Genomic DNA, 27,694 nt, shown 5'->3' with positions numbered 1-27,694 from the left:
GAATAAACTCCCGCTGCCCACAGAATTCCTACAGAACCTCTCGCTGTGCCCTTCTGAGACTCTGACTTTTGGAGAAGAGGCGAAATGCACTTGAAGACCTCACATCGTTATGTCCCAGAAATCCCCCTGTGACTTACACAAGCCTTGGCCTCGGAAAGACATTCTCAACTCACTCCCACCTGCCTTTCAGTGCTTGGGACTCCAGGGGTCTCACCACATGGCCATCCCCTGCTCCCACTCCAAACCGACACCAACTCTCTACCAGGAGCTTTGGTGGAGCACAACACACGGGGTTGCCCTCTGCTTTCAAAGCACTTGCCGTACAGTGGCTCGTGGAACAGACTCACGCACGTGTTCCTGTCTGGCCTCAGCTCTCACTTGGAGCCAGACGGGCAAAGTATGACCCCATGCCCATCCAGACTCAGGCTCAGCGGTCCAGAGGCAGGAATCTGGCGATTCAGACCACACGCCGCTCCGCTATCCATCACGTCTGCGCGGAGGCCCGAGAAACACTGCCCAGAAGAAGCCCACACAAACCAGGACAAGAGGACGGGCACTACCAACTGACTAGGAACCCCGCCCTCAGAAGCCACCGGCAGCTTCCCGCCCGTCAGGAAGAAGATGCTTTCCACCTTCTATTTCCATACCTGCGCTGTCTCCCAAGGTTGTGCCTGGGCCAGCTGAACCTCCACCTGTCTTCTCACTCCCTGCGGCTGTTGTGAAGCCCTCTGTACCTTCTGCGGTCCCTGACACAACAACGGGGAAACGTGTTACTTCGAGACGGGCAGGATTCTGCATATCCCTCTTCCCGGACAGGACCGAAGTCAGGCTTCCCACACCCCAGCAGCTTTCAAGGACTCCTAGGGTGTCTGCAGCTACATAGCTACTATCCGTCCCACACCACCCACAGCTCAATCGTGAGTTCGCCCTGTGTCACGTTCAATGCCACCACATAGGTGCTCAAGGGCCAATCCTGACTTGTCTGATTTCCCTGCGCTTGGCGCTCCTGGGCTAGGCTCCATGGGCGTGCTGTGTTCTTTACCTCCTCTGGTGGCTGCAGTCAGGCTGCCGGTTCCTCCTGAAAAGAGACAGCACACTCCACATTACCCTGGGCAGAAATCAGTGCATTTGCTCTGACAGAAGCCCTCCCCGGCAGGCGCGATGAGGGCTCCCGCTGTGCAGTCGGGGCTCAGGGGCCTGCTCCGTGTCACCCAGGTAGTGGGCCGCAGATCCAGGAGCCGAACCCTGCCAGCCTCACCCTGGACTTTCGACTCTCACGCTGTTCCCCAGGGCACGTGTGCTAAGGGAGCCATGTTCGACGGTTTCCAATCGGCCCTAGGGGGAGGCTCTCTTTGGGAAAGGGCCGTACACGTCCAGAAAGGACACCTGACACAGCAAACCCAAAGAAACCATCAGCTTTTCCTCAACAGAGGGAAAAGCCCCGCGTCAAATTGCTACTCCCCTCGTAGCGTAGCATGGACCAGGAGCGAAAGCTTCCGGGTGGCACTCCTTTGTGGACCAAACCCTGAGGGGCCCTGCTCCAAGCCCCTCTCCCTACGACCGCCTGCCTGCCTCAAGGCCTAGCTGATGCCCCTGTCATCGTGCCCCAAGAACGCTGGCCCCGATTTGGGAACCTAGACACTAAACGCTCAGTCCCCTCGCCCTTCAGCAAATTCCCGAGTCTAACTCGAAGCACAAGTTGCGGATGTTGGGCTGCTGCAGATTCCATCTTTTCCCCTACCAAAGGCTCATGTGCTGGCCACGTTCTGCCCAGAAGTATCTGCCCCCTAAATCTGACGGCAGGACATCTGCGAGGCCAACACAAAGGTAGCTAAACATCATTGGGCCGTGGGTCCACAGATCAACACACAAAGGCAAGTCCCCCTGGGTGTACTAAAGAGAGGATGCCTCGTGGTCCGGGACGGACTTTTGGTTCCTGCCGAAAGCGACCGGAACTCCTGAGGGCTTTTAAGGAGTGGAGAGACAGGGTGGCAAGCTGAATTTGGGGAAGTCCCCTGTGGTGGGTTCCCGACTGAGGGTTTGTCGGGGGGACCGGACCCGGCGAAAGCCTGCAAATGGTCCCAAGTGTGACAGGCTTCGCGGCCTTCGACTGCTTCTTCCCACCATTTGCTGGGCTCCTCTAGCACAGTGTCGGATTCTAGGCACGGGGGCCGCGACACTGGCATTTCTGCAAAGTTCCCTGGAGAGGGGAGATGCTGTTGGTCTGGGAACCACTCTTTGAACAGCTCTGGCTTCGAGGAAGGTGAGCTACGTAGGACGACTGCAGCTATTAGGTGGCACACGTGGACCAGCTGAGCGAGGCCACGGGCAGGCGGGACCGCGAGCAGAGGAAACTGGACTGCCGTTTCAAGTTACTGCCTCGCTCCCGACGGGGCAGCGTGAACACACGACTGTTGGCTTTGACTCCAAATCAGCTCTACCTGCGCAACGGCCCTCACGTTTCTGTTCTTGAAACCCACGGTACCACCAGTGCCGTCCAGGGCGCACAAGGACCAGCACGCCGTCATCGGGTTCTCACAGATGCATGCCCTATCGCACAGATCCCACCACTGTGGAGCCGTGCCAGAGGAGGCCAGAAGGGCTTTCGCGGTTCTAATCTGGTCTCTACCTCTCCTGAGACCTTTCATTGCTTGCTTCCTTCTGGGAGGCAAGACGCCCATTGGCCACGCTCTCAATGGGATTTGAGTCCCATCGTTTAGCTTCAGGCATCATTTGAAAGTTGATGTCATGGACATCAAAGAAGTGCCATCGACCAGGGCAATCGCTCCTTTTGACATGTTACTGAAGTTCATCCCAACGCCATCAGCTCCCTTGGCACCCCTCCTATCCAAGACTCTCCAAGGGGTCCTGGCGTGAAATCCAGGACGACTGGGACAGGGACGCTATGGAAGACATGGCCTTTCAATCGCTTCTTGGTCTCGCCTCCTCTGAAGCCTGTGTCCCTTGGGCCTTTCTCTTCAGGGTCAAGAGAACGACCGCAACGACCACAGCATCAAGAGCAAGCACAAAAGACGGAAAAACCTGCTGAAAACGGGGGTACGTGCTATCACCAGTCGAGGTAACCGGCCAGATGTCTGTTAGTCTGGACGCTATTGTACTGAGCAGCACCGCCTGAAACCAGGTGCTTAGGCGTCCAAGGGCTCCGTTGTTGGGAACTGGCTTTACCTGGTATGGGGCCATGGCCGGTGGTGAAGGCGGGGCCCACTCCAGGGCTGCCTAGGCTGCCAGCATTGACGGTCGTGGAAACTGGACGTCCAGCAACACCTGAGAAAACCGGAGAATGAACTTGTCATTTCAAACACACTTGCCCTTGACTCCCAAAGGGGAATGTACCTCTCCCGCCAGTTCCCCCCAGAGAAAAGGGAAGCGACTTTCTTCTAGCGACTTTCCGTCCAGACTGCCCTAAGATTTTGTTCTAATATAACTTTCCTCCACTTTTTGTTATCCTCCTTGCTACTTCCTTCTTGGGGTGGTTGCTGCTTTCCTTGCCACACTCATGCTTTCCACATCTCAAACTGGGTCAGGCTAGGTCTTCCTCTATCGGTCTCCATGACGTTGCCTCCAAAGAAATGGAACCTTCGCCCCCATCACGATACCCCTCAGGGAAGCTAGGAACAATGATGAAATGACAGGACGGAGCTCATGGTACCCTTCCACTTAAAACACCTACGAGACCAAAATATATCCTCAGACAGAGGCACCTTTTTCTCTTATCCTAGGCCACCTTTTCATTTATTTATTTATTTATTTATTTATTTATTTATTTATTTATTTATTTTACATGTGGCGGGTGAAGTTACCGAGTTCTGTCAGAGAGATGATATTCATGTGAGGTGAGATGGAGGAAAGACAAAGGCGACCCCCTACTTAAGACCGTCCCTCTGATCCGGTCCAAACCAAGTGAGATTTAAGTCTTTGGGGAGAACGTTTGAAATCCATAGGCAAAGCTCCTTCAATTCCTTGTTTGCCGGGTTTTCTCCAAAGCCATACTCTCATACAAATTCTAACTCAACAACCCAAAGTTCCACATAACCTTCAGTCTTAGACTATTTCTCTTCTTTATTTTTTTCTTGGCCCACAAGAAGTTTTGACATAATATACGAACCTGTAGTGGAACGTTCAGTCTGGGGACCTCGAGCTGTTCCTGAAAAGACAGAAAGAAATGAGGAGCCACTTGGGGACTCAGTCGGTGAAGCCTCTGTGTTAAGGCTCTGCTCATGATCTCAGGGTTCTGGGATGAAACCCGGGGTTGGGCTCCGAGCTGGGTGTGGAGACTGTTTCCGATGCTCCCTGCCCCTCTCCCTCTGCCCCTCTTGCTCCGTCCCCACAAAGGGAAAACAACAAAACAAAAACCAAACTAAACAAAACAACAACAAAACAAAACAAACGAGAGAACAGAATTGGCCTCAGGAAAAAGAAGGGATTTCTGCAAGATGGCTCTGGTCACTGACAAGGCTGGGACAGAAATCCAAGTCATCCAGTCCCTCGGACCGAAACTCATAGGGCATTTTCAGGCAATGCCACCCCTGCGCATCATGAACCGCCTCTTGTCGTTTTTGTAGCACCCAGGCTTCCTAGTGATGGAAACGTCGTACTTGAGACCAGAGAACCAGAGAAGAGAACATCACGCCAGTACTACCGTGTCCTTCTTCGAATGCTTCACACCATCTCTAGGATACATGTGTTAAGGAGTGTCAGAGAAGGTGGATGTGAGCATTCTCAAAGGTAGTGTCAAGCTTTAATTGACAAGACCTGCCCAGGCCGGGCCAGGCACACTCCACCAACAGACCAATACACATCGCATCTTCTCCCACTGATCACAAGCTCACAGGATGTGGAATGGACACGTCTTGCTCATCGGCATGTGAGGGTCAAGGAGAAAGACTCTTTGACCCTGAACCCAAGAGACTCTCAAGAGGACAAGGATGCAGCAGGATAGGCCCTGATCCTCCCGACCATTTCGGTGCAGATTCCATTTCCCAGGAGAAAGTTCACCTTTGGGGCATTTCACTGATTCTCCTCTGAGCTCCTTCCAATTGGACACAACAACCCTTCAATCAAGGCAGCATGATCCCGTGGGACACAATCAACTCTTCTGCAAAATGGCCCCATCGAAACGGGCTCTGATCCACACAGGGTGAAGGGGAACACGGTGCCTCACCACAGATGGTAGAGGACACACTGCAAATGTCTGGAGCGTATCAGTGGGAAAACACACGTCGAGGGCTTTCCTGATGATGGATGGGGATAACGAGGCAACGGGCTCCCCTTTTCTCTCTCTCTCTCTCTCTCTCTCTCTCTTTCTGTTTGGTGTTTTGGAGATGGGGATCGCAGGGACCCATCTTGAATCTGGGCCCTCAAGTCTCTCGAAACCCGTCACACATTGGAGTCCAATTAATTTTCTAGCTACTACGATGGCGTCAGGATCCCTTGAAGGATCCCTTTCGTTTGTACGGAAACCGACACTATTTGGCCATTCTTGCTGTGCACGTTCTCGTGTTCTTCAATAGAAATGCCTGCAAGGGCAGCTTCAGGAGGATCCCTGACGTGCTCCCTAACACACATGAGATTTCGGACCGCAGAGCTTGCCCTGTGGGCAAGATACCACACCCCGGAGAAAAATACCCCCGAAAGGTGATTTTAACCTAGGAAGTACTGTGCTTCCGCTTCCTCGAAAGCCTCCAGCTCCTTGGCTAAAATCGAAACTCATGTCCACAGTGGATGATGCTCCCTCCAAAGGTTAGTGGCCATAGAGGGCCTTTGACTGTGTACTTCCTGGGTCTCACACTAGGCGGCACTAGCACAGGGCGTCTGTGCGCAGGTCCCATAAGGGAAGGGTATGTCCTTCCCCCTCCACGAAGGAGAAAACTGATGGCGGAGGCGTGCGAAGCCTTCCGCGAGGGTCGGACAGCTGGGAAGGAGAACAGAAGGGATTCCACTTCCTTCGTTTTCAGCCTCGACAGCATACCTACCCTGATGCACTTCCTTCCCTTCAGTCACGGATGCTCTCTTAGAATAAACTCCCGCTGCCCACAGAATTCCTACAGAACCTCTCGCTGTGCCCTTCTGAGACTCTGACTTTTGGAGAAGAGGCGAAATGCACTTGAAGACCTCACATCGTTATGTCCCAGAAATCCCCCTGTGACTTACACAAGCCTTGGCCTCGGAAAGACATTCTCAACTCACTCCCACCTGCCTTTCAGTGCTTGGGACTCCAGGGGTCTCACCGCATGGCCATCCCCTGCTCCCACTCCAAACCGACACCAACTCTCTACCAGGAGCTTTGGTGGAGCACAACACACGGGGTTGCCCTCTGCTTTCAAAGCACTTGCCGTACAGTGGCTCGTGGAACAGCCTCACGCACGTGTTCCTGTCTGGCCTCAGCTCTCACTTGGAGCCAGACGGGCAAAGTATGACCCCATGCCCATCCAGACTCAGGCTCAGCGGTCCAGAGGCAGGAATCTGGCGATTCAGACCACACGCCGCTCCGCTATCCATCACGTCTGCGCGGAGGCCCGAGAAACACTGCCCAGAAGAAGCCCACACAAACCAGGACAAGAGGACGGGCACTACCAACTGACTAGGAACCCCGCCCTCAGAAGCCACCGGCAGCTTCCCGCCCGTCAGGAAGAAGATGCTTTCCACCTTCTATTTCCATACCTGCGCTGTCTCCCAAGGTTGTGCCTGGGCCAGCTGAACCTCCACCTGTCTTCTCACTCCCTGCGGCTGTTGTGAAGCCCTCTGTACCTTCTGCGGTCCCTGACACAACAACGGGGAAACGTGTTACTTCGAGACGGGCAGGATTCTGCATATCCCTCTTCCCGGACAGGACCGAAGTCAGGCTTCCCACACCCCAGCAGCTTTCAAGGACTCCTAGGGTGTCTGCAGCTACATAGCTACTATCCGTCCCACACCACCCACAGCTCAATCGTGAGTTCGCCCTGTGTCACGTTCAATGCCACCACATAGGTGCTCAAGGGCCAATCCTGACTTGTCTGATTTCCCTGCGCTTGGCGCTCCTGGGCTAGGCTCCATGGGCGTGCTGTGTTCTTTACCTCCTCTGGTGGCTGCAGTCAGGCTGCCGGTTCCTCCTGAAAAGAGACAGCACACTCCACATTACCCTGGGCAGAAATCAGTGCATTTGCTCTGACAGAAGCCCTCCCCGGCAGGCGCGATGAGGGCTCCCGCTGTGCAGTCGGGGCTCAGGGGCCTGCTCCGTGTCACCCAGGTAGTGGGCCGCAGATCCAGGAGCCGAACCCTGCCAGCCTCACCCTGGACTTTCGACTCTCACGCTGTTCCCCAGGGCACGTGTGCTAAGGGAGCCATGTTCGACGGTTTCCAATCGGCCCTAGGGGGAGGCTCTCTTTGGGAAAGGGCCGTACACGTCCAGAAAGGACACCTGACACAGCAAACCCAAAGAAACCATCAGCTTTTCCTCAACAGAGGGAAAAGCCCCGCGTCAAATTGCTACTCCCCTCGTAGCGTAGCATGGACCAGGAGCGAAAGCTTCCGGGTGGCACTCCTCTGTGGACCAAACCCTGAGGGGCCCTGCTCCAAGCCCCTCTCCCTACGACCGCCTGCCTGCCTCAAGGCCTAGCTGATGCCCCTGTCATCGTGCCCCAAGAACGCTGGCCCCGATTTGGGAACCTAGACACTAAACGCTCAGTCCCCTCGCCCTTCAGCAAATTCCCGAGTCTAACTCGAAGCACAACAAGTTGCGGATGTTGGGCTGCTGCAGATTCCATCTTTTCCCCTACCAAAGGCTCATGTGCTGGCCACGTTCTGCCCAGAAGTATCTGCCCCCTAAATCTGACGGCAGGACATCTGCGAGGCCAACACAAAGGTAGCTAAACATCATTGGGCCGTGGGTCCACAGATCAACACACAAAGGCAAGTCCCCCTGGGTGTACTAAAGAGAGGATGCCTCGTGGTCCGGGACGGACTTTTGGTTCCTGCCGAAAGCGACCGGAACTCCTGAGGGCTTTTAAGGAGTGGAGAGACAGGGTGGCAAGCTGAATTTGGGGAAGTCCCCTGTGGTGGGTTCCCGACTGAGGGTTTGTCGGGGGGACCGGACCCGGCGAAAGCCTGCAAATGGTCCCAAGTGTGACAGGCTTCGCGGCCTTCGACTGCTTCTTCCCACCATTTGCTGGGCTCCTCTAGCACAGTGTCGGATTCTAGGCACGGGGGCCGCGACACTGGCATTTCTGCAAAGTTCCCTGGAGAGGGGAGATGCTGTTGGTCTGGGAACCACTCTTTGAACAGCTCTGGCTTCGAGGAAGGTGAGCTACGTAGGACGACTGCAGCTATTAGGTGGCACACGTGGACCAGCTGAGCGAGGCCACGGGCAGGCGGGACCGCGAGCAGAGGAAACTGGACTGCCGTTTCAAGTTACTGCCTCGCTCCCGACGGGGCAGCGTGAACACACGACTGTTGGCTTTGACTCCAAATCAGCTCTACCTGCGCAACGGCCCTCACGTTTCTGTTCTTGAAACCCACGGTACCACCAGTGCCGTCCAGGGCGCACAAGGACCAGCACGCCGTCATCGGGTTCTCACAGATGCATGCCCTATCGCACAGATCCCACCACTGTGGAGCCGTGCCAGAGGAGGCCAGAAGGGCTTTCGCGGTTCTAATCTGGTCTCTACCTCTCCTGAGACCTTTCATTGCTTGCTTCCTTCTGGGAGGCAAGACGCCCATTGGCCACGCTCTCAATGGGATTTGAGTCCCATCGTTTAGCTTCAGGCATCATTTGAAAGTTGATGTCATGGACATCAAAGAAGTGCCATCGACCAGGGCAATCGCTCCTTTTGACATGTTACTGAAGTTCATCCCAACGCCATCAGCTCCCTTGGCACCCCTCCTATCCAAGACTCTCCAAGGGGTCCTGGCGTGAAATCCAGGACGACTGGGACAGGGACGCTATGGAAGACATGGCCTTTCAATCGCTTCTTGGTCTCGCCTCCTCTGAAGCCTGTGTCCCTTGGGCCTTTCTCTTCAGGGTCAAGAGAACGACCGCAACGACCACAGCATCAAGAGCAAGCACAAAAGACGGAAAAACCTGCTGAAAACGGGGGTACGTGCTATCACCAGTCGAGGTAACCGGCCAGATGTCTGTTAGTCTGGACGCTATTGTACTGAGCAGCACCGCCTGAAACCAGGTGCTTAGGCGTCCAAGGGCTCCGTTGTTGGGAACTGGCTTTACCTGGTATGGGGCCATGGCCGGTGGTGAAGGCGGGGCCCACTCCAGGGCTGCCTAGGCTGCCAGCATTGACGGTCGTGGAAACTGGACGTCCAGCAACACCTGAGAAAACCGGAGAATGAACTTGTCATTTCAAACACACTTGCCCTTGACTCCCAAAGGGGAATGTACCTCTCCCGCCAGTTCCCCCCAGAGAAAAGGGAAGCGACTTTCTTCTAGCGACTTTCCGTCCAGACTGCCCTAAGATTTTGTTCTAATATAACTTTCCTCCACTTTTTGTTATCCTCCTTGCTACTTCCTTCTTGGGGTGGTTGCTGCTTTCCTTGCCACACTCATGCTTTCCACATCTCAAACTGGGTCAGGCTAGGTCTTCCTCTATCGGTCTCCATGACGTTGCCTCCAAAGAAATGGAACCTTCGCCCCCATCACGATACCCCTCAGGGAAGCTAGGAACAATGATGAAATGACAGGACGGAGCTCATGGTACCCTTCCACTTAAAACACCTACGAGACCAAAATATATCCTCAGACAGAGGCACCTTTTTCTCTTATCCTAGGCCACCTCTTCATTCATTCATTCATTCATTCATTTATTTATTTATTTATTTATTTATTTATTTATTTATTTATTTTACATGTGGCGGGTGAAGTTACCGAGTTCTGTCAGAGAGATGATATTCATGTGAGGTGAGATGGAGGAAAGACAAAGGCGACCCCCTACTTAAGACCGTCCCTCTGATCCGGTCCAAACCAAGTGAGATTTAAGTCTTTGGGGAGAACGTTTGAAATCCATAGGCAAAGCTCCTTCAATTCCTTGTTTGCCGTGTTTTCTCCAAAGCCATACTCTCATACAAATTCTAACTCAACAACCCAAAGTTCCACATAACCTTCAGTCTTAGACTATTTCTCTTCTTTATTTTTTTCTTGGCCCACAAGAAGTTTTGACATAATATACGAACCTGTAGTGGAACGTTCAGTCTGGGGACCTCGAGCTGTTCCTGAAAAGACAGAAAGAAATGAGGAGCCACTTGGGGACTCAGTCGGTTAAGCCTCTGTGTTAAGGCTCTGCTCATGATCTCAGGGTTCTGGGATGAAACCCGGGGTTGGGCTCCGAGCTGGGTGTGGAGACTGTTTCCGATGCTCCCTGCCCCTCTCCCTCTGCCCCTCTTGCTCCGTCCCCACAAAGGGAAAACAACAAAACAAAAACCAAACTAAAGAAAACAACAACAAAACAAAACAAACGAGAGAACAGAATTGGCCTCAGGAAAAAGAAGGGATTTCTGCAAGATGGCTCTGGTCACTGACAAGGCTGGGACAGAAATCCAAGTCATCCAGTCCCTCGGACCGAAACTCATAGGGCATTTTCAGGCAATGCCACCCCTGCGCATCATGAACCGCCTCTTGTCGTTTTTGTAGCACCCAGGCTTCCTAGTGATGGAAACGTCGTACTTGAGACCAGAGAACCAGAGAAGAGAACATCACGCCAGTACTACCGTGTCCTTCTTCGAATGCTTCACACCATCTCTAGGATACATGTGTTAAGGAGTGTCAGAGAAGGTGGATGTGAGCATTCTCAAAGGTAGTGTCAAGCTTTAATTGACAAGACCTGCCCAGGCCGGGCCAGGCACACTCCACCAACAGACCAATACACATCGCATCTTCTCCCACTGATCACAAGCTCACAGGATGTGGAATGGACACGTCTTGCTCATCGGCATGTGAGGGTCAAGGAGAAAGACTCTTTGACCCTGAACCCAAGAGACTCTCAAGAGGACAAGGATGCAGCAGGATAGGCCCTGATCCTCCCGACCATTTCGGTGCAGATTCCATTTCCCAGGAGAAAGTTCACCTTTGGGGCATTTCACTGATTCTCCTCTGAGCTCCTTCCAATTGGACACAACAACCCTTCAATCAAGGCAGCATGATCCCGTGGGACACAATCAACTCTTCTGCAAAATGGCCCCATCGAAACGGGCTCTGATCCACACAGGGTGAAGGGGAACACGGTGCCTCACCACAGATGGTAGAGGACACACTGCAAATGTCTGGAGCGTATCAGTGGGAAAACACACGTCGAGGGCTTTCCTGATGATGGATGGGGATAACGAGGCAACGGGCTCCCCTTTTCTCTCTCTCTCTCTCTCTCTCTCTCTCTTTCTGTTTGGTGTTTTGGAGATGGGGATCGCAGGGACCCATCTTGAATCTGGGCCCTCAAGTCTCTCGAAACCCGTCACACATTGGAGTCCAATTAATTTTCTAGCTACTACGATGGCGTCAGGATCCCTTGAAGGATCCCTTTCGTTTGTACGGAAACCGACACTATTTGGCCATTCTTGCTGTGCACGTTCTCGTGTTCTTCAATAGAAATGCCTGCAAGGGCAGCTTCAGGAGGATCCCTGACGTGCTCCCTAACACACATGAGATTTCGGACCGCAGAGCTTGCCCTGTGGGCAAGATACCACACCCCGGAGAAAAATACCCCCGAAAGGTGATTTTAACCTAGGAAGTACTGTGCTTCCGCTTCCTCGAAAGCCTCCAGCTCCTTGGCTAAAATCGAAACTCATGTCCACAGTGGATGATGCTCCCTCCAAAGGTTAGTGGCCATAGAGGGCCTTTGACTGTGTACTTCCTGGGTCTCACACTAGGCGGCACTAGCACAGGGCGTCTGTGCGCAGGTCCCATAAGGGAAGGGTATGTCCTTCCCCCTCCACGAAGGAGAAAACTGATGGCGGAGGCGTGCGAAGCCTTCCGCGAGGGTCGGACAGCTGGGAAGGAGAACAGAAGGGATTCCACTTCCTTCGTTTTCAGCCTCGACAGCATACCTACCCTGATGCACTTCCTTCCCTTCAGTCACGGATGCTCTCTTAGAATAAACTCCCGCTGCCCACAGAATTCCTACAGAACCTCTCGCTGTGCCCTTCTGAGACTCTGACTTTTGGAGAAGAGGCGAAATGCACTTGAAGACCTCACATCGTTATGTCCCAGAAATCCCCCTGTGACTTACACAAGCCTTGGCCTCGGAAAGACATTCTCAACTCACTCCCACCTGCCTTTCAGTGCTTGGGACTCCAGGGGTCTCACCGCATGGCCATCCCCTGCTCCCACTCCAAACCGACACCAACTCTCTACCAGGAGCTTTGGTGGAGCACAACACACGGGGTTGCCCTCTGCTTTCAAAGCACTTGCCGTACAGTGGCTCGTGGAACAGCCTCACGCACGTGTTCCTGTCTGGCCTCAGCTCTCACTTGGAGCCAGACGGGCAAAGTATGACCCCATGCCCATCCAGACTCAGGCTCAGCGGTCCAGAGGCAGGAATCTGGCGATTCAGACCACACGCCGCTCCGCTATCCATCACGTCTGCGCGGAGGCCCGAGAAACACTGCCCAGAAGAAGCCCACACAAACCAGGACAAGAGGACGGGCACTACCAACTGACTAGGAACCCCGCCCTCAGAAGCCACCGGCAGCTTCCCGCCCGTCAGGAAGAAGATGCTTTCCACCTTCTATTTCCATACCTGCGCTGTCTCCCAAGGTTGTGCCTGGGCCAGCTGAACCTCCACCTGTCTTCTCACTCCCTGCGGCTGTTGTGAAGCCCTCTGTACCTTCTGCGGTCCCTGACACAACAACGGGGAAACGTGTTACTTCGAGACGGGCAGGATTCTGCATATCCCTCTTCCCGGACAGGACCGAAGTCAGGCTTCCCACACCCCAGCAGCTTTCAAGGACTCCTAGGGTGTCTGCAGCTACATAGCTACTATCCGTCCCACACCACCCACAGCTCAATCGTGAGTTCGCCCTGTGTCACGTTCAATGCCACCACATAGGTGCTCAAGGGCCAATCCTGACTTGTCTGATTTCCCTGCGCTTGGCGCTCCTGGGCTAGGCTCCATGGGCGTGCTGTGTTCTTTACCTCCTCTGGTGGCTGCAGTCAGGCTGCCGGTTCCTCCTGAAAAGAGACAGCACACTCCACATTACCCTGGGCAGAAATCAGTGCATTTGCTCTGACAGAAGCCCTCCCCGGCAGGCGCGATGAGGGCTCCCGCTGTGCAGTCGGGGCTCAGGGGCCTGCTCCGTGTCACCCAGGTAGTGGGCCGCAGATCCAGGAGCCGAACCCTGCCAGCCTCACCCTGGACTTTCGACTCTCACGCTGTTCCCCAGGGCACGTGTGCTAAGGGAGCCATGTTCGACGGTTTCCAATCGGCCCTAGGGGGAGGCTCTCTTTGGGAAAGGGCCGTACACGTCCAGAAAGGACACCTGACACAGCAAACCCAAAGAAACCATCAGCTTTTCCTCAACAGAGGGAAAAGCCCCGCGTCAAATTGCTACTCCCCTCGTAGCGTAGCATGGACCAGGAGCGAAAGCTTCCGGGTGGCACTCCTTTGTGGACCAAACCCTGAGGGGCCCTGCTCCAAGCCCCTCTCCCTACGACCGCCTGCCTGCCTCAAGGCCTAGCTGATGCCCCTGTCATCGTGCCCCAAGAACGCTGGCCCCGATTTGGGAACCTAGACACTAAACGCTCAGTCCCCTCGCCCTTCAGCAAATTCCCGAGTCTAACTCGAAGCACAACAAGTTGCGGATGTTGGGCTGCTGCAGATTCCATCTTTTCCCCTACCAAAGGCTCATGTGCTGGCCACGTTCTGCCCAGAAGTATCTGCCCCCTAAATCTGACGGCAGGACATCTGCGAGGCCAACACAAAGGTAGCTAAACATCATTGGGCCGTGGGTCCACAGATCAACACACAAAGGCAAGTCCCCCTGGGTGTACTAAAGAGAGGATGCCTCGTGGTCCGGGACGGACTTTTGGTTCCTGCCGAAAGCGACCGGAACTCCTGAGGGCTTTTAAGGAGTGGAGAGACAGGGTGGCAAGCTGAATTTGGGGAAGTCCCCTGTGGTGGGTTCCCGACTGAGGGTTTGTCGGGGGGACCGGACCCGGCGAAAGCCTGCAAATGGTCCCAAGTGTGACAGGCTTCGCGGCCTTCGACTGCTTCTTCCCACCATTTGCTGGGCTCCTCTAGCACAGTGTCGGATTCTAGGCACGGGGGCCGCGACACTGGCATTTCTGCAAAGTTCCCTGGAGAGGGGAGATGCTGTTGGTCTGGGAACCACTCTTTGAACAGCTCTGGCTTCGAGGAAGGTGAGCTACGTAGGACGACTGCAGCTATTAGGTGGCACACGTGGACCAGCTGAGCGAGGCCACGGGCAGGCGGGACCGCGAGCAGAGGAAACTGGACTGCCGTTTCAAGTTACTGCCTCGCTCCCAACGGGGCAGCGTGAACACACGACTGTTGGCTTTGACTCCAAATCAGCTCTACCTGCGCAACGGCCCTCACGTTTCTGTTCTTGAAACCCACGGTACCACCAGTGCCGTCCAGGGCGCACAAGGACCAGCACGCCGTCATCGGGTTCTCACAGATGCATGCCCTATCGCACAGATCCCACCACTGTGGAGCCGTGCCAGAGGAGGCCAGAAGGGCTTTCGCGGTTCTAATCTGGTCTCTACCTCTCCTGAGACCTTTCATTGCTTGCTTCCTTCTGGGAGGCAAGACGCCCATTGGCCACGTTTAGTTGAGTCCCATCGTTTAGCTTCAGGCATCATTTGAAAGTTGATGTCATGGACATCAAAGAAGTGCCATCGACCAGGGCAATCGCTCCTTTTGACATGTTACTGAAGTTCATCCCAACGCCATCAGCTCCCTTGGCACCCCTCCTATCCAAGACTCTCCAAGGGGTCCTGGCGTGAAATCCAGGACGACTGGGACAGGGACGCTATGGAAGACATGGCCTTTCAATCGCTTCTTGGTCTCGCCTCCTCTGAAGCCTGTGTCCCTTGGGCCTTTCTCTTCAGGGTCAAGAGAACGACCGCAACGACCACAGCATCAAGAGCAAGCACAAAAGACGGAAAAACCTGCTGAAAACGGGGGTACGTGCTATCACCAGTCGAGGTAACCGGCCAGATGTCTGTTAGTCTGGACGCTATTGTACTGAGCAGCACCGCCTGAAACCAGGTGCTTAGGCGTCCAAGGGCTCCGTTGTTGGGAACTGGCTTTACCTGGTATGGGGCCATGGCCGGTGGTGAAGGCGGGGCCCACTCCAGGGCTGCCTAGGCTGCCAGCATTGACGGTCGTGGAAACTGGACGTCCAGCAACACCTGAGAAAACCGGAGAATGAACTTGTCATTTCAAACACACTTGCCCTTGACTCCCAAAGGGGAATGTACCTCTCCCGCCAGTTCCCCCCAGAGAAAAGGGAAGCGACTTTCTTCTAGCGACTTTCCGTCCAGACTGCCCTAAGATTTTGTTCTAATATAACTTTCCTCCACTTTTTGTTATCCTCCTTGCTACTTCCTTCTTGGGGTGGTTGCTGCTTTCCTTGCCACACTCATGCTTTCCACATCTCAAACTGGGTCAGGCTAGGTCTTCCTCTATCGGTCTCCATGACGTTGCCTCCAAAGAAATGGAACCTTCGCCCCCATCACGATACCCCTCAGGGAAGCTAGGAACAATGATGAAATGACAGGACGGAGCTCATGGTACCCTTCCACTTAAAACACCTACGAGACCAAAATATATCCTCAGACAGAGGCACCTTTTTCTCTTATCCTAGGCCACCTCTTCATTCATTCATTCATTCATTTATTTATTTATTTATTTATTTATTTATTTATTTTACATGTGGCGGGTGAAGTTACCGAGTTCTGTCAGAGAGATGATATTCATGTGAGGTGAGATGGAGGAAAGACAAAGGCGACCCCCTACTTAAGACCATCCCTCTGATCCGGTCCAAACCAAGTGAGATTTAAGTCTTTGGGGAGAACGTTTGAAATCCATAGGCAAAGCTCCTTCAATTCCTTGTTTGCCGGGTTTTCTCCAAAGCCATACTCTCATACAAATTCTAACTCAACAACCCAAAGTTCCACATAACCTTCAGTCTTAGACTATTTCTCTTCTTTATTTTTTTCTTGGCCCACAAGAAGTTTTGACATAATATACGAACCTGTAGTGGAACGTTCAGTCTGGGGACCTCGAGCTGTTCCTGAAAAGACAGAAAGAAATGAGGAGCCACTTGGGGACTCAGTCGGTGAAGCCTCTGTGTTAAGGCTCTGCTCATGATCTCAGGGTTCTGGGATGAAACCCGGGGTTGGGCTCCGAGCTGGGTGTGGAGACTGTTTCCGATGCTCCCTGCCCCTCTCCCTCTGCCCCTCTTGCTCCGTCCCCACAAAGGGAAAACAACAAAACAAAAACCAAACTAAAGAAAACAACAACAAAACAAAACAAACGAGAGAACAGAATTGGCCTCAGGAAAAAGAAGGGATTTCTGCAAGATGGCTCTGGTCACTGACAAGGCTGGGACAGAAATCCAAGTCATCCAGTCCCTCGGACCGAAACTCATAGGGCATTTTCAGGCAATGCCGCCCCTGCGCATCATGAACCGCCTCTTGTCGTTTTTGTAGCACCCAGGCTTCCTAGTGATGGAAACGTCGTACTTGAGACCAGAGAACCAGAGAAGAGAACATCACGCCAGTACTACCGTGTCCTTCTTCGAATGCTTCACACCATCTCTAGGATACATGTGTTAAGGAGTGTCAGAGAAGGTGGATGTGAGCATTCTCAAAGGTAGTGTCAAGCTTTAATTGACAAGACCTGCCCAGGCCGGGCCAGGCACACTCCACCAACAGACCAATACACATCGCATCTTCTCCCACTGATCACAAGCTCACAGGATGTGGAATGGACACGTCTTGCTCATCGGCATGTGAGGGTCAAGGAGAAAGACTCTTTGACCCTGAACCCAAGAGACTCTCAAGAGGACAAGGATGCAGCAGGATAGGCCCTGATCCTCCCGACCATTTCGGTGCAGATTCCATTTCCCAGGAGAAAGTTCACCTTTGGGGCATTTCACTGATTCTCCTCTGAGCTCCTTCCAATTGGACACAACAACCCTTCAATCAAGGCAGCATGATCCCGTGGGACACAATCAACTCTTCTGCAAAATGGCCCCATCGAAACGGGCTCTGATCCACACAGGGTGAAGGGGAACACGGTGCCTCACCACAGATGGTAGAGGACACACTGCAAATGTCTGGAGCGTATCAGTGGGAAAACACACGTCGAGGGCTTTCCTGATGATGGATGGGGATAACGAGGCAACGGGCTCCCCTTTTCTCTCTCTCTCTCTCTCTCTCTCTCTCTCTCTCTCTTTCTGTTTGGTGTTTTGGAGATGGGGATCGCAGGGACCCATCTTGAATCTGGGCCCTCAAGTCTCTCGAAACCCGTCACACATTGGAGTCCAATTAATTTTCTAGCTACTACGATGGCGTCAGGATCCCTTGAAGGATCCCTTTCGTTTGTACGGAAACCGACACTATTTGGCCATTCTTGCTGTGCACGTTCTCGTGTTCTTCAATAGAAATGCCTGCAAGGGCAGCTTCAGGAGGATCCCTGACGTGCTCCCTAACACACATGAGATTTCGGACCGCAGAGCTTGCCCTGTGGGCAAGATACCACACCCCGGAGAAAAATACCCCCGAAAGGTGATTTTAACCTAGGAAGTACTGTGCTTCCGCTTCCTCGAAAGCCTCCAGCTCCTTGGCTAAAATCGAAACTCATGTCCACAGTGGATGATGCTCCCTCCAAAGGTTAGTGGCCATAGAGGGCCTTTGACTGTGTACTTCCTGGGTCTCACACTAGGCGGCACTAGCACAGGGCGTCTGTGCGCAGGTCCCATAAGGGAAGGGTATGTCCTTCCCCCTCCACGAAGGAGAAAACTGATGGCGGAGGCGTGCGAAGCCTTCCGCGAGGGTCGGACAGCTGGGAAGGAGAACAGAAGGGATTCCACTTCCTTCGTTTTCAGCCTCGACAGCATACCTACCCTGATGCACTTCCTTCCCTTCAGTCACGGATGCTCTCTTAGAATAAACTCCCGCTGCCCACAGAATTCCCACAGAACCTCTCGCTGTGCCCTTCTGAGACTCTGACTTTTGGAGAAGAGGCGAAATGCACTTGAAGACCTCACATCGTTATGTCCCAGAAATCCCCCTGTGACTTACACAAGCCTTGGCCTCGGAAAGACATTCTCAACTCACTCCCACCTGCCTTTCAGTGCTTGGGACTCCAGGGGTCTCACCGCATGGCCATCCCCTGCTCCCACTCCAAACCGACACCAACTCTCTACCAGGAGCTTTGGTGGAGCACAACACACGGGGTTGCCCTCTGCTTTCAAAGCACTTGCCGTACAGTGGCTCGTGGAACAGCCTCACGCACGTGTTCCTGTCTGGCCTCAGCTCTCACTTGGAGCCAGACGGGCAAAGTATGACCCCATGCCCATCCAGACTCAGGCTCAGCGGTCCAGAGGCAGGAATCTGGCGATTCAGACCACACGCCGCTCCGCTATCCATCACGTCTGCGCGGAGGCCCGAGAAACACTGCCCAGAAGAAGCCCACACAAACCAGGACAAGAGGACGGGCACTACCAACTGACTAGGAACCCCGCCCTCAGAAGCCACCGGCAGCTTCCCGCCCGTCAGGAAGAAGATGCTTTCCACCTTCTATTTCCATACCTGCGCTGTCTCCCAAGGTTGTGCCTGGGCCAGCTGAACCTCCACCTGTCTTCTCACTCCCTGCGGCTGTTGTGAAGCCCTCTGTACCTTCTGCGGTCCCTGACACAACAACGGGGAAACGTGTTACTTCGAGACGGGCAGGATTCTGCATATCCCTCTTCCCGGACAGGACCGAAGTCAGGCTTCCCACACCCCAGCAGCTTTCAAGGACTCCTAGGGTGTCTGCAGCTACATAGCTACTATCCGTCCCACACCACCCACAGCTCAATCGTGAGTTCGCCCTGTGTCACGTTCAATGCCACCACATAGGTGCTCAAGGGCCAATCCTGACTTGTCTGATTTCCCTGCGCTTGGCGCTCCTGGGCTAGGCTCCATGGGCGTGCTGTGTTCTTTACCTCCTCTGGTGGCTGCAGTCAGGCTGCCGGTTCCTCCTGAAAAGAGACAGCACACTCCACATTACCCTGGGCAGAAATCAGTGCATTTGCTCTGACAGAAGCCCTCCCCGGCAGGCGCGATGAGGGCTCCCGCTGTGCAGTCGGGGCTCAGGGGCCTGCTCCGTGTCACCCAGGTAGTGGGCCGCAGATCCAGGAGCCGAACCCTGCCAGCCTCACCCTGGACTTTCGACTCTCACGCTGTTCCCCAGGGCACGTGTGCTAAGGGAGCCATGTTCGACGGTTTCCAATCGGCCCTAGGGGGAGGCTCTCTTTGGGAAAGGGCCGTACACGTCCAGAAAGGACACCTGACACAGCAAACCCAAAGAAACCATCAGCTTTTCCTCAACAGAGGGAAAAGCCCCGCGTCAAATTGCTACTCCCCTCGTAGCGTAGCATGGACCAGGAGCGAAAGCTTCCGGGTGGCACTCCTCTGTGGACCAAACCCTGAGGGGCCCTGCTCCAAGCCCCTCTCCCTACGACCGCCTGCCTGCCTCAAGGCCTAGCTGATGCCCCTGTCATCGTGCCCCAAGAACGCTGGCCCCGATTTGGGAACCTAGACACTAAACGCTCAGTCCCCTCGCCCTTCAGCAAATTCCCGAGTCTAACTCGAAGCACAACAAGTTGCGGATGTTGGGCTGCTGCAGATTCCATCTTTTCCCCTACCAAAGGCTCATGTGCTGGCCACGTTCTGCCCAGAAGTATCTGCCCCCTAAATCTGACGGCAGGACATCTGCGAGGCCAACACAAAGGTAGCTAAACATCATTGGGCCGTGGGTCCACAGATCAACACACAAAGGCAAGTCCCCCTGGGTGTACTAAAGAGAGGATGCCTCGTGGTCCGGGACGGACTTTTGGTTCCTGCCGAAAGCGACCGGAACTCCTGAGGGCTTTTAAGGAGTGGAGAGACAGGGTGGCAAGCTGAATTTGGGGAAGTCCCCTGTGGTGGGTTCCCGACTGAGGGTTTGTCGGGGGGACCGGACCCGGCGAAAGCCTGCAAATGGTCCCAAGTGTGACAGGCTTCGCGGCCTTCGACTGCTTCTTCCCACCATTTGCTGGGCTCCTCTAGCACAGTGTCGGATTCTAGGCACGGGGGCCGCGACACTGGCATTTCTGCAAAGTTCCCTGGAGAGGGGAGATGCTGTTGGTCTGGGAACCACTCTTTGAACAGCTCTGGCTTCGAGGAAGGTGAGCTACGTAGGACGACTGCAGCTATTAGGTGGCACACGTGGACCAGCTGAGCGAGGCCACGGGCAGGCGGGACCGCGAGCAGAGGAAACTGGACTGCCGTTTCAAGTTACTGCCTCGCTCCCGACGGGGCAGCGTGAACACACGACTGTTGGCTTTGACTCCAAATCAGCTCTACCTGCGCAACGGCCCTCACGTTTCTGTTCTTGAAACCCACAGTACCACCAGTGCCGTCCAGGGCGCACAAGGACCAGCACGCCGTCATCGGGTTCTCACAGATGCATGCCCTATCGCACAGATCCCACCACTGTGGAGCCGTGCCAGAGGAGGCCAGAAGGGCTTTCGCGGTTCTAATCTGGTCTCTACCTCTCCTGAGACCTTTCATTGCTTGCTTCCTTCTGGGAGGCAAGACGCCCATTGGCCACGCTCTCAATGGGATTTGAGTCCCATCGTTTAGCTTCAGGCATCATTTGAAAGTTGATGTCATGGACATCAAAGAAGTGCCATCGACCAGGGCAATCGCTCCTTTTGACATGTTACTGAAGTTCATCCCAACGCCATCAGCTCCCTTGGCACCCCTCCTATCCAAGACTCTCCAAGGGGTCCTGGCGTGAAATCCAGGACGACTGGGACAGGGACGCTATGGAAGACATGGCCTTTCAATCGCTTCTTGGTCTCGCCTCCTCTGAAGCCTGTGTCCCTTGGGCCTTTCTCTTCAGGGTCAAGAGAACGACCGCAACGACCACAGCATCAAGAGCAAGCACAAAAGACGGAAAAACCTGCTGAAAACGGGGGTACGTGCTATCACCAGTCGAGGTAACCGGCCAGATGTCTGTTAGTCTGGACGCTATTGTACTGAGCAGCACCGCCTGAAACCAGGTGCTTAGGCGTCCAAGGGCTCCGTTGTTGGGAACTGGCTTTACCTGGTATGGGGCCATGGCCGGTGGTGAAGGCGGGGCCCACTCCAGGGCTGCCTAGGCTGCCAGCATTGACGGTCGTGGAAACTGGACGTCCAGCAACACCTGAGAAAACCGGAGAATGAACTTGTCATTTCAAACACACTTGCCCTTGACTCCCAAAGGGGAATGTACCTCTCCCGCCAGTTCCCCCCAGAGAAAAGGGAAGCGACTTTCTTCTAGCGACTTTCCGTCCAGACTGCCCTAAGATTTTGTTCTAATATAACTTTCCTCCACTTTTTGTTATCCTCCTTGCTACTTCCTTCTTGGGGTGGTTGCTGCTTTCCTTGCCACACTCATGCTTTCCACATCTCAAACTGGGTCAGGCTAGGTCTTCCTCTATCGGTCTCCATGACGTTGCCTCCAAAGAAATGGAACCTTCGCCCCCATCACGATACCCCTCAGGGAAGCTAGGAACAATGATGAAATGACAGGACGGAGCTCATGGTACCCTTCCACTTAAAACACCTACGAGACCAAAATATATCCTCAGACAGAGGCACCTTTTTCTCTTATCCTAGGCCACCTCTTCATTCATTCATTCATTCATTCATTCATTTATTTATTTATTTATTTATTTATTTATTTATTTTACATGTGGCGGGTGAAGTTACCGAGTTCTGTCAGAGAGATGATATTCATGTGAGGTGAGATGGAGGAAAGACAAAGGCGACCCCCTACTTAAGACCGTCCCTCTGATCCGGTCCAAACCAAGTGAGATTTAAGTCTTTGGGGAGAACGTTTGAAATCCATAGGCAAAGCTCCTTCAATTCCTTGTTTGCCGTGTTTTCTCCAAAGCCATACTCTCATACAAATTCTAACTCAACAACCCAAAGTTCCACATAACCTTCAGTCTTAGACTATTTCTCTTCTTTATTTTTTTCTTGGCCCACAAGAAGTTTTGACATAATATACGAACCTGTAGTGGAACGTTCAGTCTGGGGACCTCGAGCTGTTCCTGAAAAGACAGAAAGAAATGAGGAGCCACTTGGGGACTCAGTCGGTTAAGCCTCTGTGTTAAGGCTCTGCTCATGATCTCAGGGTTCTGGGATGAAACCCGGGGTTGGGCTCCGAGCTGGGTGTGGAGACTGTTTCCGATGCTCCCTGCCCCTCTCCCTCTGCCCCTCTTGCTCCGTCCCCACAAAGGGAAAACAACAAAACAAAAACCAAACTAAAGAAAACAACAACAAAACAAAACAAACGAGAGAACAGAATTGGCCTCAGGAAAAAGAAGGGATTTCTGCAAGATGGCTCTGGTCACTGACAAGGCTGGGACAGAAATCCAAGTCATCCAGTCCCTCGGACCGAAACTCATAGGGCATTTTCAGGCAATGCCGCCCCTGCGCATCATGAACCGCCTCTTGTCGTTTTTGTAGCACCCAGGCTTCCTAGTGATGGAAACGTCGTACTTGAGACCAGAGAACCAGAGAAGAGAACATCACGCCAGTACTACCGTGTCCTTCTTCGAATGCTTCACACCATCTCTAGGATACATGTGTTAAGGAGTGTCAGAGAAGGTGGATGTGAGCATTCTCAAAGGTAGTGTCAAGCTTTAATTGACAAGACCTGCCCAGGCCGGGCCAGGCACACTCCACCAACAGACCAATACACATCGCATCTTCTCCCACTGATCACAAGCTCACAGGATGTGGAATGGACACGTCTTGCTCATCGGCATGTGAGGGTCAAGGAGAAAGACTCTTTGACCCTGAACCCAAGAGACTCTCAAGAGGACAAGGATGCAGCAGGATAGGCCCTGATCCTCCCGACCATTTCGGTGCAGATTCCATTTCCCAGGAGAAAGTTCACCTTTGGGGCATTTCACTGATTCTCCTCTGAGCTCCTTCCAATTGGACACAACAACCCTTCAATCAAGGCAGCATGATCCCGTGGGACACAATCAACTCTTCTGCAAAATGGCCCCATCGAAACGGGCTCTGATCCACACAGGGTGAAGGGGAACACGGTGCCTCACCACAGATGGTAGAGGACACACTGCAAATGTCTGGAGCGTATCAGTGGGAAAACACACGTCGAGGGCTTTCCTGATGATGGATGGGGATAACGAGGCAACGGGCTCCCCTTTTCTCTCTCTCTCTCTCTCTCTCTCTCTCTTTCTGTTTGGTGTTTTGGAGATGGGGATCGCAGGGACCCATCTTGAATCTGGGCCCTCAAGTCTCTCGAAACCCGTCACACATTGGAGTCCAATTAATTTTCTAGCTACTACGATGGCGTCAGGATCCCTTGAAGGATCCCTTTCGTTTGTACGGAAACCGACACTATTTGGCCATTCTTGCTGTGCACGTTCTCGTGTTCTTCAATAGAAATGCCTGCAAGGGCAGCTTCAGGAGGATCCCTGACGTGCTCCCTAACACACATGAGATTTCGGACCGCAGAGCTTGCCCTGTGGGCAAGATACCACACCCCGGAGAAAAATACCCCCGAAAGGTGATTTTAACCTAGGAAGTACTGTGCTTCCGCTTCCTCGAAAGCCTCCAGCTCCTTGGCTAAAATCGAAACTCATGTCCACAGTGGATGATGCTCCCTCCAAAGGTTAGTGGCCATAGAGGGCCTTTGACTGTGTACTTCCTGGGTCTCACACTAGGCGGCACTAGCACAGGGCGTCTGTGCGCAGGTCCCATAAGGGAAGGGTATGTCCTTCCCCCTCCACGAAGGAGAAAACTGATGGCGGAGGCGTGCGAAGCCTTCCGCGAGGGTCGGACAGCTGGGAAGGAGAACAGAAGGGATTCCACTTCCTTCGTTTTCAGCCTCGACAGCATACCTACCCTGATGCACTTCCTTCCCTTCAGTCACGGATGCTCTCTTAGAATAAACTCCCGCTGCCCACAGAATTCCTACAGAACCTCTCGCTGTGCCCTTCTGAGACTCTGACTTTTGGAGAAGAGGCGAAATGCACTTGAAGACCTCACATCGTTATGTCCCAGAAATCCCCCTGTGACTTACACAAGCCTTGGCCTCGGAAAGACATTCTCAACTCACTCCCACCTGCCTTTCAGTGCTTGGGACTCCAGGGGTCTCACCGCATGGCCATCCCCTGCTCCCACTCCAAACCGACACCAACTCTCTACCAGGAGCTTTGGTGGAGCACAACACACGGGGTTGCCCTCTGCTTTCAAAGCACTTGCCGTACAGTGGCTCGTGGAACAGCCTCACGCACGTGTTCCTGTCTGGCCTCAGCTCTCACTTGGAGCCAGACGGGCAAAGTATGACCCCATGCCCATCCAGACTCAGGCTCAGCGGTCCAGAGGCAGGAATCTGGCGATTCAGACCACACGCCGCTCCGCTATCCATCACGTCTGCGCGGAGGCCCGAGAAACACTGCCCAGAAGAAGCCCACACAAACCAGGACAAGAGGACGGGCACTACCAACTGACTAGGAACCCCTCCCTCAGAAGCCACCGGCAGCTTCCCGCCCGTCAGGAAGAAGATGCTTTCCACCTTCTATTTCCATACCTGCGCTGTCTCCCAAGGTTGTGCCTGGGCCAGCTGAACCTCCACCTGTCTTCTCACTCCCTGCGGCTGTTGTGAAGCCCTCTGTACCTTCTGCGGTCCCTGACACAACAACGGGGAAACGTGTTACTTCGAGACGGGCAGGATTCTGCATATCCCTCTTCCCGGACAGGACCGAAGTCAGGCTTCCCACACCCCAGCAGCTTTCAAGGACTCCTAGGGTGTCTGCAGCTACATAGCTACTATCCGTCCCACACCACCCACAGCTCAATCGTGAGTTCGCCCTGTGTCACGTTCAATGCCACCACATAGGTGCTCAAGGGCCAATCCTGACTTGTCTGATTTCCCTGCGCTTGGCGCTCCTGGGCTAGGCTCCATGGGCGTGCTGTGTTCTTTACCTCCTCTGGTGGCTGCAGTCAGGCTGCCGGTTCCTCCTGAAAAGAGACAGCACACTCCACATTACCCTGGGCAGAAATCAGTGCATTTGCTCTGACAGAAGCCCTCCCCGGCAGGCGCGATGAGGGCTCCCGCTGTGCAGTCGGGGCTCAGGGGCCTGCTCCGTGTCACCCAGGAAGTGGGCCGCAGATCCAGGAGCCGAACCCTGCCAGCCTCACCCTGGACTCTCGACTCTCACGCTGTTCCCCAGGCACGTGTGCTAAGGGAGCCATGTTCGACGGTTTCCAATCGGCCCTAGGGGGAGGCTCTCTTTGGGAAAGGGCCGTACACGTCCAGAAAGGACACCTGACACAGCAAACCCAAAGAAACCATCAGCTTTTCCTCAACAGAGGGAAAAGCCCCGCGTCAAATTGCTACTCCCCTCGTAGCGTAGCATGGACCAGGAGCGAAAGCTTCCGGGTGGCACTCCTTTGTGGACCAAACCCTGAGGGGCCCTGCTCCAAGCCCCTCTCCCTACGACCGCCTGCCTGCCTCAAGGCCTAGCTGATGCCCCTGTCATCGTGCCCCAAGAACGCTGGCCCCGATTTGGGAACCTAGACACTAAACGCTCAGTCCCCTCGCCCTTCAGCAAATTCCCGAGTCTAACTCGAAGCACAACAAGTTGCGGATGTTGGGCTGCTGCAGATTCCATCTTTTCCCCTACCAAAGGCTCATGTGCTGGCCACGTTCTGCCCAGAAGTATCTGCCCCCTAAATCTGACGGCAGGACATCTGCGAGGCCAACACAAAGGTAGCTAAACATCATTGGGCCGTGGGTCCACAGATCAACACACAAAGGCAAGTCCCCCTGGGTGTACTAAAGAGAGGATGCCTCGTGGTCCGGGACGGACTTTTGGTTCCTGCCGAAAGCGACCGGAACTCCTGAGGGCTTTTAAGGAGTGGAGAGACAGGGTGGCAAGCTGAATTTGGGGAAGTCCCCTGTGGTGGGTTCCCGACTGAGGGTTTGTCGGGGGGACCGGACCCGGCGAAAGCCTGCAAATGGTCCCAAGTGTGACAGGCTTCGCGGCCTTCGACTGCTTCTTCCCACCATTTGCTGGGCTCCTCTAGCACAGTGTCGGATTCTAGGCACGGGGGCCGCGACACTGGCATTTCTGCAAAGTTCCCTGGAGAGGGGAGATGCTGTTGGTCTGGGAACCACTCTTTGAACAGCTCTGGCTTCGAGGAAGGTGAGCTACGTAGGACGACTGCAGCTATTAGGTGGCACACGTGGACCAGCTGAGCGAGGCCACGGGCAGGCGGGACCGCGAGCAGAGGAAACTGGACTGCCGTTTCAAGTTACTGCCTCGCTCCCGACGGGGCAGCGTGAACACACGACTGTTGGCTTTGACTCCAAATCAGCTCTACCTGCGCAACGGCCCTCACGTTTCTGTTCTTGAAACCCACGGTACCACCAGTGCCGTCCAGGGCGCACAAGGACCAGCATGCCGTCATCGGGTTCTCACAGATGCATGCCCTATCGCACAGATCCCACCACTGTGGAGCCGTGCCAGAGGAGGCCAGAAGGGCTTTCGCGGTTCTAATCTGGTCTCTACCTCTCCTGAGACCTTTCATTGCTTGCTTCCTTCTGGGAGGCAAGACGCCCATTGGCCACGCTCTCAATGGGATTTGAGTCCCATCGTTTAGCTTCAGGCATCATTTGAAAGTTGATGTCATGGACATCAAAGAAGTGCCATCGACCAGGGCAATCGCTCCTTTTGACATGTTACTGAAGTTCATCCCAACGCCATCAGCTCCCTTGGCACCCCTCCTATCCAAGACTCTCCAAGGGGTCCTGGCGTGAAATCCAGGACGACTGGGACAGGGACGCTATGGAAGACATGGCCTTTCAATCGCTTCTTGGTCTCGCCTCCTCTGAAGCCTGTGTCCCTTGGGCCTTTCTCTTCAGGGTCAAGAGAACGACCGCAACGACCACAGCATCAAGAGCAAGCACAAAAGACGGAAAAACCTGCTGAAAACGGGGGTACGTGCTATCACCAGTCGAGGTAACCGGCCAGATGTCTGTTAGTCTGGACGCTATTGTACTGAGCAGCACCGCCTGAAACCAGGTGCTTAGGCGTCCAAGGGCTCCGTTGTTGGGAACTGGCTTTACCTGGTATGGGGCCATGGCCGGTGGTGAAGGCGGGGCCCACTCCAGGGCTGCCTAGGCTGCCAGCATTGACGGTCGTGGAAACTGGACGTCCAGCAACACCTGAGAAAACCGGAGAATGAACTTGTCATTTCAAACACACTTGCCCTTGACTCCCAAAGGGGAATGTACCTCTCCCGCCAGTTCCCCCCAGAGAAAAGGGAAGCGACTTTCTTCTAGCGACTTTCCGTCCAGACTGCCCTAAGATTTTGTTCTAATATAACTTTCCTCCACTTTTTGTTATCCTCCTTGCTACTTCCTTCTTGGGGTGGTTGCTGCTTTCCTTGCCACAC

General features: G+C 54.1%; 5 long non-coding RNA genes across 5 annotated transcripts; all 5 read right to left on the bottom strand.

Annotated features, from left to right (window-relative positions):
* Positions 1-658: 658 nt before the first annotated feature.
* Positions 659-3,282, bottom strand: LOC123945980. The gene is made up of 3 exons (XR_006819549.1): positions 3,187-3,282; positions 1,043-1,078; positions 659-746 (listed from the first exon to the last, which is right to left on the bottom strand). It is a non-coding gene; the product is annotated as an uncharacterized LOC123945980 (long non-coding RNA).
* A 3,410-nt stretch (positions 3,283-6,692) lies between these two features.
* On the bottom strand, positions 6,693-9,319 carry LOC123945975. Its single transcript, XR_006819544.1, has 3 exons — positions 9,224-9,319; positions 7,077-7,112; positions 6,693-6,780 (listed from the first exon to the last, which is right to left on the bottom strand). It is a non-coding gene; the product is annotated as an uncharacterized LOC123945975 (long non-coding RNA).
* Positions 9,320-12,745: 3,426 nt separating this feature from the next.
* On the bottom strand, positions 12,746-15,364 carry LOC123945976. Its single transcript, XR_006819545.1, has 3 exons — positions 15,269-15,364; positions 13,130-13,165; positions 12,746-12,833 (listed from the first exon to the last, which is right to left on the bottom strand). It is a non-coding gene; the product is annotated as an uncharacterized LOC123945976 (long non-coding RNA).
* Positions 15,365-18,786: 3,422 nt separating this feature from the next.
* Positions 18,787-21,413, bottom strand: LOC123945990. The gene is made up of 3 exons (XR_006819558.1): positions 21,318-21,413; positions 19,171-19,206; positions 18,787-18,874 (listed from the first exon to the last, which is right to left on the bottom strand). It is a non-coding gene; the product is annotated as an uncharacterized LOC123945990 (long non-coding RNA).
* Positions 21,414-24,835: 3,422 nt separating this feature from the next.
* On the bottom strand, positions 24,836-27,461 carry LOC123945977. Its single transcript, XR_006819546.1, has 3 exons — positions 27,366-27,461; positions 25,220-25,255; positions 24,836-24,923 (listed from the first exon to the last, which is right to left on the bottom strand). It is a non-coding gene; the product is annotated as an uncharacterized LOC123945977 (long non-coding RNA).
* Between the last annotated feature and the right edge of the window lie 233 nt (positions 27,462-27,694).

The sequence above is a fragment of the Meles meles genome, chromosome 7, assembly GCF_922984935.1.
Source record: "Meles meles chromosome 7, mMelMel3.1 paternal haplotype, whole genome shotgun sequence".
Lineage (NCBI taxonomy): Eukaryota > Metazoa > Chordata > Mammalia > Carnivora > Mustelidae > Meles > Meles meles.
This window is presented reverse-complemented; position numbering and strand designations above follow the sequence as displayed.